The following is a 19,893-nucleotide window of genomic DNA, read 5'->3' as shown; positions in this document are numbered from 1 at the left end:
TCTGGAATTCAAAGTTTTAAAATCAAATGTTTAAATATATACTATTATTAATACTATTTTACATGTAATTGGGAAATAAGATATACAGGCACTGGGGTATAGAGATCTACCATGCCCTAACGGAAAAGTCAAAGTGGGTATGGGAGAAGATATGGGAGAGAGCAGATTAGAGGAGGGGATATCCTTTGGGAGTGCTGTTTTGGGGTGGTGGATAGGGGAAATATGGGGAGAAAATTTGGAACTGAGAATCTGGCAGAAATTAATGATGTAAATCATAAGTCAATAAAGCATTTGAAAAATGAAAAATTAAAGAAACAAATTAACTAGATGAGAAAATTTTTAAAAGCTTTTATAGTTGTACTATTGGGAAGCTTCAATATAAGTATGTTACTGGGTAATTTGAGCTATCTATCAATATACTGTAGGTCGATTTGATTATTACACTTCACATTTTATGCAATATAAACGTAGTTTAAAATTTACATGAGAAGAAGTATTAGAAGAGTTCAGTCTGGAAAAAATCACTACAGGAAAGAATTGAATTAAAAGCATGACAATTTGAAATGATTATATTAGCCATTAGTAAAAATTAGCCAAGAAAAAGCCAAAACAGGTTAAAATGTAAAAACAAAGGCATCTGTTTTAACATTAGAGATCATATAAAATGAAAGGAAAGACTACGATATTAATAACATAGTCCTGAGGGAGGTATTTTATAATCATTATTACTTAGGTTGCATTGATAAATGTGAAAGAATAATACATGTAAGAAACACATAATTTTGACTATAGAAGAAACAGAGGCAATTTCTAAGTAATAAGTGGTTATTGATTGATTTTTAGGTGCAAAATGAAGTTAAATAAATATGTTTCAGTATGTAGTTAATCAAATGACTGGTGTTAATATTGTATTGTCAAGGATATTAGATCTCAGGAAGCGTAATTAACCTGAGATCTAAAATTGGCTTATGTGTCAAAAAGGCAGGGACTCATATTACTTTTGTCATTATTTTCTGGGTGTATGAAAATGACACCTCCTTTTGGGAAAAATGTATATTTGCCAACTGATGACTTATGAGGTTTATAAACATTTTAAAATTTCTTGTCCAAAAGGTAAAGCATTCCAATATGACTTTGAAGTAAGGATTTATACTTGGCAAGAACTCGAGTTTCAATATCTATATGGGATTGTTGATTTGTTTGGTCATAAATAGTTGTAATTAGCTGGGGCAATATGGAATAACTTATAAAATAGGATCCCAATCTCTCTACCAACTTAAAATCTGATCAACTCTAGACTTTCTCAGCTTTCAAATGAGTCCTATATTTCTAATTATTTCTTCAATTTGGGTCTTTAGAAAAGTAGATGCTTTTTCCCTACTGATTTTCTATAAAAGGATTTAACTAAATGTTATAGAAAAGCAACCCTCAGAGCCCCAATTTCCTTTCTTTTCCACAGGGCCCTTGTAAAGTTTGCTTCAAGGTGCAGTAGTATTGGTGAGGGACGGCTTGCTCAGGTAAACTGGCTTCTTGCAAAGCACAAAGCTGGATAGGTCGAATTTATTTTTATAGAGAATGAAACATGTCACTCAGCTACTGAGTAGCATTACCCCGGAGGTGAATTACTCCTGGCTAGAGTGGGTAGGTTGATTGTTAGGCCTCTTTGCTGCTAGGATTGGTTGGACAGGTCAGTTGGCCACTGTATTGTTGTTGAACTGCCTAAGGCATGTCACTGGGCTCTTCTCAGAGCACCATGACTCTGCTGCCTGGACTGATCAACTTGTCTTATTAGGCTTGCTTTTTGAAGGGTAGCTGCAGTCTTTTACCACCTTCCATCACTGGCTCAGCAAGGTGGCACTACTTTCTCTTCAGGGTTGAGGAACACAATGATCTTTTCAGCTGGAGTGCTGCTCTACTCTGTCAGAGAAAGCAAAAAAACTTTAGGATTAGCAGAAATTTCTTCTTGCTGGGGACAGGGCCTATCTGCCTCTTTTTGTATCCCCAGCTCATAGGACAATGTCTGGCACATAGTAAGTGCTTAAAACATATTTATTGGCTGATTGATTCAGATCCTCTCCAAGCAGAGGTATCAGATGTCTGGCCTTTCCTGTTTAACCATCCTTTCAGGTTCAAAACTAGTTTCCTCAATAAAGTACTATACTTCGTCCATGGCAATCACCCCAAATTCAATGTGTTATACTTTCTGGACTCCTTTTGTTTTTATATGCAGATGAGCTGGCTAGTGATAAAGGTATAAATACTGTTTGTAACTTAAAAGCAAGTTCATTGGCCCAGTAGAATCTTCAGATACAGGCTTCTTCCTGACTTTCTGCAGAGTTCAAAATCATGCCTCTCTTCCTTTCTCAACCTTAAACTTCCCTGAGTGCCTGGTGGCTCCTTGTCCTGGAATATCCTACCATTCCTGAAGCCAATTTATCTTAGAATATTTCTCTCCAAGGCCTTCCCTTTTCTCATTGGTGAGTTCCTCCTGAAGACTCCATTTTGTGCAGAGGTTCAGGCTACTATCTTTCCTTACCCTTCTGGCCTTATTCATAACATTCTCTGGACTTCAAAATCATGCCCTCATGCCAAGTTCCTTCAAAGACCCTACTTCTCTGTTCTTCCTTCCCTTCTTGCCCCTCCCCTCCAAGCATTCTGAAAGTACGATGGGAGAAGATGAAAATTTCCTTGCCTCAAATAATTCTATTGAACAGCACATGAAATAGAAATAAATATGATAATTTATGCTTACCTTCCAAACTCCTCTAGTTACTAGACCAGTACAAAACATCAGTACCAACAGTTACTTGAATGATATATTTTCCAAGCCTTACTTTTGTTTGTAATACAGGATAAAGATCACTCTTTGAAAATGATTGAACCTAATATTCATGTTTTTAATTATGAATAAAAGCATATAAATTCAATGTAATAAGGATTGATTTATTTACAGTTTCCCTTGTTTGAATCATCATGGTATTCTCTGCCTCTAACAAAAGGAGTTTTGTGAGGGGAAAAAAATGAGCCATGCAAATAAATCACTATTGAAGAGATGGAAAAATAGATGAATGTGAGGCAATATGCCTGAATTCAGGTTTCTGTAACAAAGTTAGTTTTAGGTGGATGGCAATTTGCATAGCTTCCTAGTTTTCCCAGATGAAAAATAGGGATGGTAATACTTTTCATTTCTCTGTTCCCATCTATGTCGAGTGTTTTGAGTTCACCGCAAGAAGGAGCTATAAAAATGGAAAGTTGTTTTTCATTATTAACATTAATTATCATAAATATAAAGTAGCATTGAAGTTGCTCTATTCTTTACTCACTTATTTTTACAAATTCTATAATAAAACAATTATGTTTTATAGCAATACTTGCTTACACTCAATGCCATTTCCTCATTTGGCAGGATTTAATTCAATTCAATAAATAATTATTAAATGCTTACTTGCTAGAAGACATCATGTTTACCAAAATACTCTGACTCCCAATGTAGTCCAACTTACTGTTTGCCAATTTGCATAATTAACAGGAATCATTATTATCCTGTTGGAAATTGACGGAATTCAGGGTAATGTTACCAGTTGCAAGTTTTTTCCCCATTTAGAAAAAACACTAAAGTGATATATCATTTCTTTTTGCAAATGAAAAAATATGCTTAACAAAAGTAACAGGTTATTATTTTGAGTAAGCTAAGTCAAGGAAAATTTATGGGGTTGTTCCTATAATAATAAAAATATTATTGGATTTTTGACAGTGAAAGGTTAAAATGCTGAAAAATTTCTATAAGTTTTAACTAATAAGCAGGCAAAGAACATTAAGGAAAATAAAGAAGTAACTATTTTAGCTTGTGTAGAAATTCCTAATATGTCTATATGGAATTTTCAGAATAATTACCTTATTGATTTGGGTAATTTGCTTTTAGGCAAATGTAAAAGGGAAAGAAAAACTGGGAGAGCTATAAAGGACTTAGATAATTACACACAGTTGAATTGAACAGACCATTGAAGTTTGAGAAGCACATTTTTAATATGTGATTAGGGCCTAGGAAGCAGCTAATAAAACAACATTTACTTTTCACATGCCATCTTCCTCAAAACCTTAAATGAAAATAATTGTAATGATTTTATCATCTTCCTACTCAAAAAAAAAGAACGGAAGTAAATTTTCTTCTATTTATTAGGATCAGGAAATGTCTTGATCAAATACTTTGGTTATTATGTGTACTATACATGGATTACTAGTTTTCTGATAATTAGAATTCTGTAAACTTAATGCCATAGATGTATGGAACATAAATTAATATTTCATTGATTCCTAAGGTAATTCAGCATCTTGCCATGCCTAAAAGTAACAAATATATACTATAGAATCATAGTAGTGCCTAGTAATAGAAAATTCTGGTTGATTAACCACCAGATAAACTAATGAACTACATTTACATGTCTGAAGATCATCTTTATCATACTAAAAATTATCTATTTCTTTAATTCTTTTTTAATTTTTAAGTAAGTATATAAGGTTAGGTACTTATTTTAATAAAGTCAACTTTTCTGCATGTGTACTTAATAACATTTAAATAGTTCTTAATATGTGTTAAGTACTTTACACTTATTATCTCATTTGATTCTCACAACAACCCTGAGGGGTAAATGCTGTTATCTTTCCCATTTTATACATGAGGAAATGGAGGTAAATAGAGGTTATGTGACTTGCCTACAGTCACACAGCTAAGAAGTGTCTGAGGCTGGATTTGAACTCAGGACTTTCTGACTCCAAAACTGTAATGGTAATGGAGATTTGAAAATCTTCCCTGCCCCTTAATAGGCCATATGTAAACACATGGATCCCATGAGGGGAGGAGCTTGCTGAAAGGGTAGAACAGGAAGGGTGGAACAGGAAGGAGCCTGAGAGAGAGCCAAAACTGCTGGGAGCAAGCAGCACAGAGGCTGAGCAGCTAGCGTGAGTTAGAGAGGGGCATTCTTGCTTAAGGGAGTCCATTTTGTTTTGAAAGCCTGATGGAGGGAAGGCTTGGGAATATTGATATTCACTGAACTGGTTATGTATACCTACTTCATGGTTTCTATGATGAATTTGGCTTTCTGGTTTTGGGATTCAGCTTTCTGGTATTTGAATAAATGCTTTGATTCTGTTCTCCTTGTGGAGAGTCTATTACATTTTGTGGTTCACAACTACACTAGCATATTCATAGCTGCTATGGGTACTGTGAATATAACATTGATCTTATATTTGGCAATGAGGGTGGGATCACAAAATATCAGACCTCTATTTGGAGGCAGGAGGTCTTTAGAGTGAGAAATGGCTATCCAAGGATGGAAGGTTTCCCTTATTCCTCCCTAGCAAGAGAATAGGCTAAACGCACAGGGCTCTGTGAAAACTGGGAACCGAGGCTACAGAAGGGACAATCCAGAGATTTGGAAAGATATTTGCAAGAAATACCAAGAGAACCAGGGAAAGAACTGGCAGGGGTATGCAGGAGAGGCTGGGCCTTGCTAACAAGTTATCATCTTATGTGTAAAAGTAGAGATATGCTGCTGAAGGAGAAAACTCAAATGGCAAGGGAGTTGGCTGATTCGCATGAGAATTTTTATGTACGATGGCATTCACACTCTCCTTTAGAAGAGCAAGCTGGAAGGTCTCAGGTGGTAGAAGAACAAGCTACTGTTCATTTAGCTAAAAAGAAACAAAAAACTAACAGAAGGAATGTGCATACAGCTTTTGTACAGGCTGGACATAGTTGCCCTGACAACTTTCAGGAGAATGTGTGAAAGAAGAATGGAACAAAGTTAAATGAGGAGTCTTCTAATGCAGAAGTTTGCCCCATACTAAGAAGAAAGCAGGAGAACCACCAGCACCAAATGGAGTTCAGGGAGATAATTGAGGATTTTACTAAACAAGAGGTTACTGATATATTAAGTCTATTCACCCAAAGAATGTGAGAGTCTTTATGTCTTGGATGGTGAGAATCAGTGATGAAGAAGCCAGAGGAGTATCAATAGATAGTGCGGATTGCTTAAAAATCATAGGCATTGGGGCGGCCAGGTGGCTCAGCGAGTAAGAGCACCGGCTCCAGTGTTGGGACGACCTGGAGATCGAATCCCGGGCTCAGACACTCAGCACCACACCCAGAAATAACTGGTCGTGTAACCTTGAGCAAGTTACTTAACCCCGATTGCTTAAAAAAAAAAAATCATAGGCATTAGTCAGAATCCTTTTGTACTCCAACCCTTTAGGGATTACCATGTGCAAGGAGGTAACAACACAACTAATCTGTTAGCTTTAGCTGCAGAGGGATGCAATAAGCAATATCCTACTGACTGTGTGGCCTGGTGTAGATAGACCCTGGTACTCACTTAGAGACTGTATGAAAAAGCTAAAGGAGGAGGTAATGAAAACTGCTATCATGATTGGAGATGCAAATGCATATCACAATATACCCTTAGCAATTCCTCATAGAAATATCATAGTGAAGATGGCTCCTCCTGCTTATAAGCACCTGATTCTGATTCTACTAATTGGAGAAATAGGGCACCCTCTTTCAGAGGTGCTGGATAAGATTTCACAGTTAAGTGATTTAGGGGAATGCAGAAAAGATAAATTTCCTGGAGAAAGAAGAGTAAATATCCAGTGGATTCAAACCCAGAATAGATCGACAAGAAGAGAATTTTTTACTGTTCTATTGAGAGCAGGGGTAGATTTTAGAAGAATATATGGTATTCCGACTGAAGAGCTACATAAGATGTACCAAGAAAAGGTACTTAATATTAGACTGAATAGGGAAGTAGGAGCCTCGCCTACAGATACTCTTGAATCATTGTATCCAAATTTGACACACCTCTGAACTTTGCCAGATATCCCCATACTTTAAAAAAAATCTTCATTAGACCCACCATCTCCTGTAATCATTCTACATCTCCTTTTCTACACCTCCTAGAAGAAGCTAGTTACACTCACTGTCTCTACTTCTTTTCCTCAATCCTTTGCAACCTATCTTCCAAGCTCATCATTCAATGGAAACTACTCCCTCCAAAGTTAAGAATGATTTCTTTTAATTGTCACATATGATGGTCTTTTCATTCTTTTTGACCTCTCTACTGTATTTGACACTGTCAAATACATTGTCCTCCTGATACTCTCTCCTTTCTGATATGACTCTCCCTTGGTTCTCCTGCCTGTCTGATGTCTCTTCCTTAGTGTCCTTTGTTGGCTTATCATTTATACGATATTCCTAAGACCCTCTTTTCTTCTCCCTCTGTAGCTTATCCCCTTCTTGGTAACCTCATTAGTACATATGGTATTCTTATTTCTTTATTCTCTCTCACTTCTACTATCTAATCAGTTGCCATATTTTCCTATTTCAATATTTTAGCCTTTCCCATTTAACACCTTTTCTCCATTCACATAGCTCTCAACTTATTTCTCTTCCTAATTACCTCTAGCCTAGGTTATTGTAAGAGTCTCCTAATTTATATATGTATCTCAAGCCTCTCTCTATTATAGTTCATTATACATTCAAGAATAATTTTCTTTAAATATAGGTCTGACCATGTGATTTTCTTATTCTGTCACCTCCAGTGGATTTCTATTACACATAGAATAAAATATAAACTCCTATTTTTAGCTTTCAATATTTTTCACCATCTGGCCTCAACTTATCTTTCCAGCCTCAAAGGACATTATTCCCCTTCCCATCCTCTATGATCCAGCCAAACCAGCCTTCCCTCTTTTTTTTTCACACATGACACTCCATCCCCATACCTTTTCATATGCCTGGGATGCACTTCCTTCTTACCGTTACATTGCAGACTTCCTCTTTTACTTTAAAGAACAAATGAAGCACCATTTTCTTCACGAAACCCTTCCTGGTACCCCTAATTCCTAATGCCCTTCCTCAAATAATTTCTTGTATTTAATTGATTTATTATATATTAGTATTTATTCACTTTATATATATGCTGTTTATATTTTATATGAATTTGTCTCCTCCATTAGAATGTAAGCACCATCTGAATGAAATTTATTTCATTTTTTTTTGTACTCGTATCTTCAATAACTAGCACAGGGCCTGGTTTATAGTAAGTACTTAATAAAAACTCATTGATTTATGTTATAAAGTTGCCCATATTACACTGTTGGTTCATGAAATTTTCATAGTAAAAATTTAGCAATATATTTAGTAAACAGACAGTGCAGTTCTTAACCATCATAAGAAATTATTCCTTCATAGCTACAGGGACCATAATTTAAGAGTGGAGTCTTTAAAAATGTAGATATTTTAAAATAAAGCTTTAGTTGTAGTACAGTAGTCAAATTTATAATTTTTCAAATAAATGGTCTTTTAAGCAACTTTAAATATATAAAACTACATAATATGATTTCATAATAATGCTATGAATACTATGAAAGGATTAAATATTAACTATTTGTATACTTCCATATGCCTTTATGATTCCTTGAAAGTGAATTAAATAATTTTCTTTTCAATTTTTATCTATCTAGATTGGACTGAAAGTTCTGGAGACTTTCTAGATAGCAACATTTCTGTTATTTGGTTAAGTTAGAAATATCATGAGGTTTTAACTAGTTGGCAAGTTATTAGCTTAATCATTATCATTCATTAAAAAAAGGAATTGTAGATAAAAGAGGGGGAAGCTCACATGACATTTTTAGAAATTTGATGGAAGACTGAAGTGGATCACTTGATTAGGGAATTCTTAGTTGGTGTAGGACTGAAGCCAATTAGGTATTTGTACTAAGTTTTGCACTAGTATGGTGACCACACTCCCGCTGGAGGGTAAACAGGCTGCCAAAGAAGGGGAAAATTGACTTAGAAATAGAAAATGGCACAAGTTAAAGCTGCATGTTTTTTTGTTTAGGCCCTTGAATTTCTGCTGTGCTTCTAGATTTTATGTTACAGGGAGACCTACTCTCAAAAAAATATTTAGAAACCCCAAAGAAAATTGCAGTACTGAATCATCTCCCCCCAAGACTAAGAAATCAACAAGTCTTCATTTGAGCAAAGTTCTCATTAGTTTTCAGTACATGCAAAATAAATTTTAGTAAGCTTAACTATTCCTAAATTCTTTTGTCTACCTAAATCCATTTTTATTAGTTATGGTTTTAGGAAAACTGGGAAGCAAATTTTATTGAATTATCTGAGTAGTGTTCAGTAAATAAAGGGCATTATGAGATTTGAGACCATTGAGAATATTTTTATAGAGCCATCCTAGATGGTGAAAGTTGCATAAAATTTGTGTTTAGTTTGTTTAATAAAACACCATATCTATCTGAAAATTTTTCATTTAATGTTTCTCTTCCTGCTCATTTCTTGTGTTCTGTAGAATGTAAAAATTTCCAGTGAAACAAAGAAATTTAGTTTTAAAGCACACATCATCACAAGTGTTCATATTTTTTATTTTTTCTGATATAATTATGTATTATACTTTTTATGAATATATCTGACTTATTTATAAGTGCTTCACTTTGATTAATTCAGAAGCATTATTTCTTACAATAAAGTTTACGGAATTTTGACAGAGTGGTCTTCTAAGAAATCCAGTAATTGTTTATTAATAGAAAATCACTTTTTTGGAGTGCATTGGGTATAAAATGCCCTTTCACTTGACCTTTCTAACCTGTCTTTGATTATGTTATTCCCATGAGAATATAATGAGACTAGATTCTTATATGGTCTTCGAAACCTATACTTGTCAAATGCTACATTAGAGGAAAACTAAGACAGTGTGAACAGCATGAGTTCTTATAACCTCAGAATATCCCTACAGAGTTGTTGAAGTTTTATTTACACAGTTCAGCCTTGCCTCAAGACTTCCATTGATTCCAGAGGAAAGTCATCCCAACATTGTGGTATTCAAAGAAATATATAGCCAAGTTTAAACAAATTCACTAGATGCTCTGGAAGTCTCAGGATGTTATACCACTAATAAATCTTTAAAAAATATTAAACCAGATATTTCTTTAACTTGATAATTTAGAGTCGGTAAACACAGACTTCTTTTCACTTTTCACATAATTGTATTAAGAAATATTGCAAAGAAGCATAACATTTTAGATTTTTAAGAGACTTTAGAGATGATATTGTCGAATTCCTTTTTTATATATGGTAAAATGTGCACAGAGGTGACATTATTCATTCATAGTCATGCTGCAGTTTTTTTTTTCCTTTTAGTGTTAGTTTTTGTGAGAACCAGAACAAGACAGTGAATATTCTAATTTTCAATCTCATGCTTATTCCACAAAACTTTGGTGATTTTCTTTAAGATTTGTTTTAATTCCTTTAAAAAATATGAACATACTTTGTATCTGCTACTCTATTTTTTTTTTAGCAGGAAGGAGGAGATGGTAATCCTATTTCAATAAGATTTAAAGGATTGGGTATTGTATTATTTTGCCTTGAGTAGCATACTAAGAGTAGGTTGAACTATTTTATACCACTTTAGTACTGATGAAATAGTAAAAAATAACAATTCAGAATCAATATTGGTTTAGCAAAAAATAAAAAAAGGAAATCTTTTTCAGTTGTAATTGACCAGTAAGTGGCTTTTGTTTTACAAAAGCATCCCTTCTCACTTTTGTTTGTGATATATTATTTGACTTTAAATTAATATAAAATGCAATAATGGGGTTGAAAATGACAAGCATATTGGTGAAGACTGTCCTTGGATTTCATATAGCTTTGTTTTTCTACTTTTTGGTGTATTTATCACGTGATGTCATGAATTTGTCTTTTCCCCCTACTGCAATGAAAACATCAAGAGGAAAACTCCATATCTAATCTGATTTTTATATCTTCTCTAGCACCTAGCACATTAGTACTTAATACATGGATTCTTTTTGTTTTTTGGAGGGGGGAGGTGAGGCAATCAGCGTTAAGTGACTAATACATGGATTCTTAATCCTAAGAATTCTATGGAAAAATTCCAGGGAGTCTAAGAACTTAAATGGGAAAATTATATCTTTATTTTCACTAACTTTGAACTTCAGTTTAGTATTTTCTCCAATTTTGAATGTAAACAACAAAATAAAAAATGATAATATTTTACATTTATGTAGTACTTCAAGATTTGTAAAGCATCCTACTGTATTTTTTATTTGTTTTGTTAAATTTATCTCAATTGCATGTAAACCTTTTTAACTTTAATTTTTTTAATTTGAATTTAAAATCTTTCCATTCCTCTCACCCCTCCCCCAACCACTTGAGAGGGCAAGTAATATGATATTGATTATATATGTCAAGTCATGTATAACATACTTCCATATTGGCCATGTTGCAAAAGAAAACACAAACACACACACACACACCAAGAAAAATAAAGCAAGTAAGAAAAGTATTCTTCAATCTGTACTCAAAGTTCCTCAGGTCTCTCTCTGTAGGTGGATAGCATTTTTCATCATGGGTCCTTTGGAATTGTCTTGGATCATTGTTTGGATCCAAATAGTTAAGTCTTTCATATCATGATCTTTACAATATCATAGTTAGTGTTTACAGTGTTCTCCTTGCATCAGTTTATATAAGTTTTTCCAGATTCCTTTCAAACCATCCTGCTTGTAATTTCTTATTGTACAATAGTATTCCATCATAATCATAATACCACAATTTGTTCAGCCATTTCCCAGTTGATGGGTATTCCCTTATTTTCCAATTCTTTGCCACTGCAAAAAGAGGTGCTATAAATATTTTTTGTACATATATGTCCTTTTCCCTCTTCTTTGATATCGTTGGGATATAGACTTAAGACTAATATTGCTGGGTCAAAGAGAATACCCCATTTGATAGTCCTTGAAGTATTTGTTCTCCAGAATGGTTAGATCAGTTTACAATTCTACCAGCAGTGCATTAATGTGCCTACTTTTCTACATACCCTCTTGCATTTCTCATTTTCCTTTTTCTTGTCACATTAGCCAATATGAGAGGAATGAAGTGGTATTTCAGAGTTATTTTAATTTACATTTCTCTAATCACTAGTGATTTAGAACATATTTAAATGTGACTTGATAGCTTTGATTTCTTCTTCTGAAAACTGTTTATATCCTTTGACCACTTATCAATTGGAGAATGGCTTGTATTTTTTTTTATTAATTTGACTCAGTTCCCTGTATATTTGAGAAATGAGATCATTATCAGGGAAATTTGCTGCAAAAATTTTCTCCAGTTTCCTGCTTTCTTTTTAATTTTGGTGGCATTATGTTTATTTATGCAAAACTTTTAAAATTTAGTGTAATCAAATTTTCCATTTACCTTCTTCTAATCCTTTCTGTCTTTTGTTTGGTCATAAACTTTTCCCTTATCTGTATATTTGACAGGCACACTTTTCTGTGCTTCCCTAATTTACTAGTGATAGCATCTTTTATGTCTAAGTCATTTGTCCATTTTAACTTTATCTTGTCATACGTTGTGATATGTTGTTCTATACCTAGCTTCTTTCAAATGACTTTTCAGTTTTCCCAACAATTTTTATCAAATGGTGAGATCCAAAAACTTGGATCTTTGGGTTTATCAAACATTAGATTACTAGTTCAGCTTGTGTTTGTCCTTCATTTTCAAAGAGAACCATGGCCAGTGAAGATAGCTAGGTAATGCCATGGTTAGAGTGCTCCACCTGAAGTTAGGAAGACCTCGATCAAATCCAGGTCACTTAACTCTTTTGGCCTAAATTTTCTCATCTGTAAAACAAGTGAGAGAAGAAAATGGCAAATATACAGTATCTTTGACAAGAAAACATCAAAAGATGTCACAAAGAGCTTTTGTTCCTTTTTTTCCATTTGACAATCTGCCTTTTGAGGAGTTATTTTCATAAGTGAATTTTTGGACCACTTTGTAAAAATTGAGCCAATTCGGTTTTTTTAAGGTGCTGTTCAGTAATTTTGTGCATCCTTTTTTTTTTTCTTTGCTTCAAATTTACAATAAATGGAGAAAGGCCTGGTCCATTGGAGGAAGGGCTAAAAAGCTAAGAACTGAGGCATACAACCTACATGATGGAGGAAGGTGTAGCTTGAATTGAACCATGAGAGAAGGGGAATCAGCATCACAGTCACATGGGAGGGGGAGGAGTAAATCAGACTTGTGTAGCCTTGTCCCAGCTCAGCATGTAAGGGAGTCAGAGGGCCACATGAAGGGCTCAGTTTTTGGCTTGGATGATGTCTAGGAATTCAGGCTTAAGTTCTACCCACCAGGAAGCTATCCACATCAGGCTGGCAGGCCAGATCTTTACAGTTGGCCCCAGTCACAGAGTCTCCATAAATGATTCTGGTAGATTGTGATACAGGTTCTGAGACGTGTGTCTTAAGCCAGCATTGAAGCTTCTCATGTACCTCCTGGGTGTACTTGGGTGTAGCTGTCTTACCAGGATCAATAGCCCAGACTAGTTCATAGGCTAGGACGACTTTGCACCAGTCCTTCATCTTATCTGCAATGGCCTTGGTCTGGTCAAAAACACCCTTCTCAGTGATTCAGGCTTTCCTTTCATCCAACTTCTCACCAATACAGGCAATCACTCCTAGGCCTTCTGACAAAACATGGGCTAACTTCTGCCCAATGAGCTCGTCTGACTCCCCAAAGATATGTCTCCTTTCAGAATGCCCTAGGATCACCTAGTTGGCCCCACAGTCCTTAATCATGGTATGGCTGATCTCCCCAGTAAATGCACCCTTGGCCACTTTGTAGCAGTTCTGACCAGCTACACCAATTTTTGCATCCAATTTCTGATGAACAAAGTCAAGGTAGATAGCAGGGGCTCCACATACAACTTAAGTGTTGGCAGGCATCTTGGCCCCATTGGTCATAGTGATGCACTCCCCCAGACACTTCTTGTCTGCATTCATCTTCCTATTGCTTCTGACAAAGAAATTTCACGATGCCATGACTCGTCAGTAATGGGCAGTGACTCTGGAGGAGATTGAAGGTCAGCAGTAGAGCACACCATTTTGTGCATCTTTTACCAAGCTGCTAATTGTCTTTTCATAATTTTCTTATTTAATTCTCGTTTCTTTACCTAATTTTCCTTTACAACACTTTTTTGATATTGAAAAAAATTTTTTAGCTCTTCCATGAATTCTTGTTGTGCTTGTGTTCACTTCACATTTTTTTTCCTCTGAGGCTTTGCTTGTAGCTGTTTTGACTTCACTGTCATCTTCTGAATCTATCTATTCTCCTTTCATATACTCATTGATGCCACAATAAATATATTTTTATATTTATATAAAATATATTTATTTTATATTTATTATAGTATTTTATTTATATATTTATTTATATTATATAATATATGCCACAATAAATAAATATAAAAATGTTTATAAGACATAATATTTTTGTGCTACCAAGTTTATCTATTTTCCTTTCACATGCCTTTTGGTACTATAACAGAAATATTTAGTTTCTGTTGTTGTTTAGGAACTTCTCTTCTTTCAGACCAAGGAATTTATTGACTAAGTATATTATTCAAATTTATTGTGAGTCTACTGCACAGAAAACACTGTTTTGTATTATACTTCCATCAAAATATAAGATTTTTAATACTAATGGCAAACTATGTTACTACAGGACTGAATAAAACAGAAAATGTGGTTCTACAAAGTAGACAAAAATCATATTCAAGGTAAGTTCAAAGTACAGTAATGAAATCTTAATACTATGTACTATCACTTTTAACTTTGAAATTCTAGGGTCTTTAATAAATAATTGCTAAATTTTTACAACATAAAAAAAATTTCTTTCCTTTGGTGTTGAATAGTAGCTAGTACTTATATAGGGTGGTGTATGGGGCATTCAGAGAAGACTAACACCTATGCTGTGAGGTCTTGTTAAGCCCTTTCCAGGGCTATTCATCCACCTTTGGTGTCTACCTGTCACCCACCTCTCACCTTTGGTTCCAAGAAGGTGTAGCATGCATAGCAACCATACTTAGGTAAAACAATCTTGGCAGACAGGCTAAACTGGGCTGAGGGTAACCAATAGAACTCAAACCCATTGGTGAGTTAAGGGAATATCTACCTCAAGCATGTGAAGACTTCCCTTGGCAGAATGAACAGTTGAAAAAATTGATTCCAATGGCCATGAAGGTGATTGTTATAGACCCTGTAGAGGGCTTAAAGTTTAGTCAGATATTGAAAATGTCAATGCTATCCATTACATCCTGGTCTATAGCCAATCATCTTGGCTTTTGTGAAGAGAGAATGAGGCTGACAACTTTGCACGACTCTGCCTTACTTAAATAAAATTCACATGCAAGTCAAGATATCACCCATCATCTATTATTTTACCTAAGCATCATAATATTATTGGTGTTCTTTGAAAATGAAGAACAACAATTTATATAGTACTTTAAAGGTTTTCAAAGCACTTTACATATGTTATCTCATTGGTGTGTAATTAATACAAATAAAATTTGAGGTATTATGAAGTACATTTTTCTAGCTAGATAAAATCAAGTGTTTTAAAACTTTTATCAAATCAGAAAATTATATATGAGTGAGAAAATAAGATGTTGCATTCTACGGTCAGAAAGGTAATTATAAAACCTCTCCTAGAAATAATTTACCTAGTACTAAGATCATATACACTAAGCTAGTTCGAATAACTATTGACCTAGGAAAACTTCCAATTATAAACAGTGACAGGAATAGCTGAGAGAACTTTCAAACCCAAAGATTATTACAATGAAATGCAATGTGATTCATTGGTTTGCTGACCTGAAGAAAGAAGTACTTTCCTTGAGTGATGATGCCTATAAAAGCCATGAGGAAGGAGAGAAAAGAGACACTAGTTAGATTACCATCCAATCTTGGAAACATTTAGTTTAAGGAGGAATAACCTAGGGGATTCTCAGTAACACCTGAAAGTAATCACAGTGCCACATTAAACACACATTAAACAGAACAGCATTTTGGCAGCCACTGGAGGGATTTGTAGCTCTAAGGACTTGCTAATGGCAATCTCGAATCAAGATTAAATTATATTCCACATATTATTTTATTAATGAAACAAAAGGATAATACATTTTAGCAATATTTCTATAAAATGTTTTAAAATAGTGTTTAAAAGATTAATATATAATGTATTTCAAAATCTCTCTAAATACTGAAATCTCTGTACTAGATGATAACTATGATATTGTTCTACATTTAGCCTCCTTATTTGGCCCATGATTAGAAAACAAACTACTGTAATACTTGCATGGAGATTAGACAGAAAAAAGAGAGAATCTACCACATCTTCTCCTACTCAGCAAATGTGTAGAGTATATCATTGGTAGTGTAACTATGTAACTCTGTGTTGGATAGTTTGTGCACCTAGTATCACTGCCTTACATCATGAGTGATTGTGAAAATTTTAGAGGTCCCTTGATCCAAATTGGTAACTTCTAATGTGAAACAAGCCTAAATCTTAGGGAGAATGAGAAAATATTATCATAGTTCTGTAATAAGAAGGGATTCAGTCAATGACCTTTTGAAGATAATCTGTTCTTGGTATTCCTGAATTAAAAGGTTTGAGCAGATTAGTAACTTTTCTCACATAAATCCAAATAATTTTAAATAACAGATCAGTCCACAGTCCCACCAACAATATAGCAATGTGCTGGTCTTCCCACAATTTATATGGCATTGACTATTTCTCTCTTCTGATAGAATAAGAGGGCATAGATGGGTTGTAATCCTCATAATTTGGGAAATACCTGCATCATCAAGATAAAAACATCTTTACCGTTATTTTGAATGTGAGGTCATATCTCAAGAATGTTTTAGTAAACTTTTATGGACTTTTAGTATTTTTCTGTTTTTGTTGACAGTTTCCATCTCTTATTTTGAAAACTACCTGTTTGAATCCATTGACCAACTACCCAGAATTTGTGTCATTGGGAAAAAGGTTTTTGTACCCCTTTTTTTACATGAAGAGGTGGCCCTTCTCCTTGCCAAGGAAGAGCTCTCCACATGCACATCCTTCTTCCTCAGCAGATTGTCACCTCTATCATTCCTGTTCTCTCTCTTATCTTCAGTCTCTCCTATTTACTACCTGCTTTCCTGCTACCTACAAACATACCTATGTCTCTCCTATCTTCAAAACGTTCTCACTTGGTCTCTCTATCTCCACTAGCTATTGTCTTACGTCTCCTCTCCCCTTTTTGGTTAAACTCCTTTAGAAGGTCACCTAAATTTTATGTCTTCACTTCCTTTTCACTCTCCTCTTGACTCACTGTGAAGTTGTGATAGTAATGGCAATTAAAGATTCCCTGTATTGGCTTGGTTTTCAAATTGATTGTGTTAAAACCCAGAGCTTGTTAATTGCACCTGTGGGATGGACTTGTTGATGTGAAAAGAAAGTCCTGAACTGGGAGGAGCTGGTGATGTAGATTTGGAGAGACAAGAGAGAGGCGGAAGACCTTTTTGGAAGCAGCACCTTGTGGAGAGAGAGAGACTAAGAGAATTGCTGGTGGCCACTTTGAATTGCCCTGGACTTTTGAGACCTGCCCCCTGAGCTGCCAAAGACTGAGGAGACATGGCTGTTTTGCTGGTACTTTGTCTGTCTGTTTTGATGTTGTTTTGCCAGATTTGTCCACTGGTGAAAGACTGTCCTGTTGAAGAAGTCCTGGAACCTGGCTTTTGGTTAAGAAGCCCTGAGACTGTCCTGCAGACAGAGAGTGAATACTGTCCACTGGTGAAGGACAGTGCTGTTGTTGCAGGGGTCTGGAGACTGTCCTGCAGACAGAGTGAATACTGTCCACTGGTGAAAGACAGTGCTGTTGTTGCAGGGGTCTGGGAGCCTTTCTGTTGGTTCAGAAGCCCTGAAGAAGGATTTTCTTGTTGTATGTTTACAGAAATCCTGAGAGAGGGCTTTGCTAATAATGTGTTCAGGGGTTCTAGGACTGTTCTACAGACAGAGGATGAATTCATGAAGGGACTGGCAATGTATCTTATGGCCTTGCTAAGCCTTGTCTCCCCAGGAACTAAGATTGCTGAGAACTTGCCTCTTGTCAAGATGAAGAAAAGACCTCCATTTGGGTATTAAGTGCTGTGTTTAAACTTGATGTAACTCTGGGGTAGATTCAATTGTGATCCAGGGGTGGGGAACTTTTGACCTTATGTTTGGAAACTAATCTCCATTTGAGAAGAGGGACTTTGTGGTGGATTAAATTAAGGTATAGCCTAGGGGTGCAGAAGTATTTAGAACAGAGACTTTGTAATTGATTGAATGATTGGAAGGTCCTGGGGTGGGGTAGTACTTGGAGATTATTTAATCAGGCTTAGTAAATGCTGTATTTGGAATGATGTCATGTTTTGATCTTCTCTGTTCTTGGTTTGTCACTGAATAAAATGGAGAGCACCTATGCTGGTATTCTGAACCTTGGGAAGTTGCCTTTCCTTGGCATTACATTACAGACGTCAAGTGTCTGACCTTATCATCAGCTGAAACTGCTACTTCCAAAGGAACCAGTGATCTCTTAATTTCTAAATCTAATGATCTTGTCTCAATTCTCATCCTTCTTGATCTCTATGTAGCCTATGGCATTATTGCTCTTCCTTTTTTACTAGATGCTCTCATCTGTCTAGACTTTTATAGCATTCCTCTATCTTAGTTCTCTTTCTTCTTATCATACCACTTCTTAGTCTCTGTTGCTGAGTCTTTCTCTAGAACACCCCTGGTAATGTGAGTGTTGGCAGATGCCCTGTATTATTCCCTTTTCTCTTCTCCCTCTATGCTATTTCACTTGGTGATTTCATCATCTCCTATGAATTCAATTTTCTTTCCCTTGATGATTCTCAAATCTAATTAATCAGCCCTGTTCTCTCTCCTAAATTCCATGTTCTTGCCTCCAACTTAGTATTGTGAACATCTTGAATTGGATTTCCCATGGATATCTTATACTCAACATGCCTTAAAAAATCATGTCATTATCTTTTTGGTTGGAATGTAAGCTTCTTCAGTGTACTTTTGTTTTTGCCTTTGTATTCGCAATTCAGCTTAATGTTTAACACATAGTAAGCTCAAATACCTTTTCATTAATTAGTGCAAGTTTACATTTATCCTTATCAAATTATATGTTGTTGAATTCACCCAACTCTACTTTATAACTTTGTCAGAAAATGAAATGGGGTTTGTTATGACTTTTTCTTAATGAACTCATCTTCTTTTTATACAACTTCTTCCTCCAGTTTGTTGTTTACAAGTATAGTGCAACAAAGAGACCAGTTTTTAAAATGAAACATTGCCCCCTTTGCTACTCTGTAGCAATAAACTTGACATATGGGTACAGCATAGTAATTTAGAATACTGTCTGTAATGTACCTCAAAGCTATTTTTAAAAAAATCCTGTATGAATACAGGATATGTCTGTCTCTGGACATATATTTGGAGGATAGTCATTTTAAATTGCTGTCTGTGATGGCCAACAATCTATGGTAGCTGTGTCCTTGCTTCTAGCTCCATCTTCCTCCCCTACTCCCTAATAAAGAAAAACTTCATAGTTTAAGTGAGTATAATTGACAGCCATGTCCTCCAATACAAAAGTGCCAAAATTTAACCATGCAATTTGATCATTATCAACTAGTCTCTCTTAGGCATAGATGAATGGACATAATCTAATATGAAAACGGCAGCATTGAAATTGCTTTAATTATCTCTTGTTTATCTTACCCTTTCAAAATCATCAATTCTCTTTTAGCTTTCTACTTATTGTCTCTTACCTCTTTCTTACATGCTCATTTTCTCTTTTATTTCTCCTTCCTCTGTGCCATTTATCCTATTTAAAAAGATGTGACATACATGGTAATATTATAATGAATGTTACTCCTGTTTCTTCTATCCCATAGTAATCTTACCTTCCTAGAGAATAAGAAAAAATTATATTTAGCATAGGC

The 19,893-nt window shown here is 35.1% G+C and overlaps 1 protein-coding gene and 1 pseudogene across 2 annotated transcripts in view; one reads left to right on the top strand and one right to left on the bottom strand.

Moving 5' to 3' along the window:
* ENTREP2 (endosomal transmembrane epsin interactor 2) overlaps positions 1-19,893 on the top strand; it is a 587,469-nt gene that overhangs the window by 295,049 nt on the left and 272,527 nt on the right. The window lies entirely within an intron of this gene.
* On the bottom strand, positions 12,914-13,927 carry LOC138168550 (triosephosphate isomerase pseudogene; annotated as a pseudogene).

Source organism: Petaurus breviceps, unplaced genomic scaffold (assembly GCF_028583685.1).
Source record: "Petaurus breviceps papuanus isolate PSGF00001 unplaced genomic scaffold, PetGlider_PUasm1.0 37, whole genome shotgun sequence".
Classification (NCBI taxonomy): Eukaryota; Metazoa; Chordata; class Mammalia; order Diprotodontia; family Petauridae; genus Petaurus; species Petaurus breviceps.
Note: the sequence above shows the minus strand (reverse complement) of the source record. Positions and strands in the feature narration are given on the sequence as shown.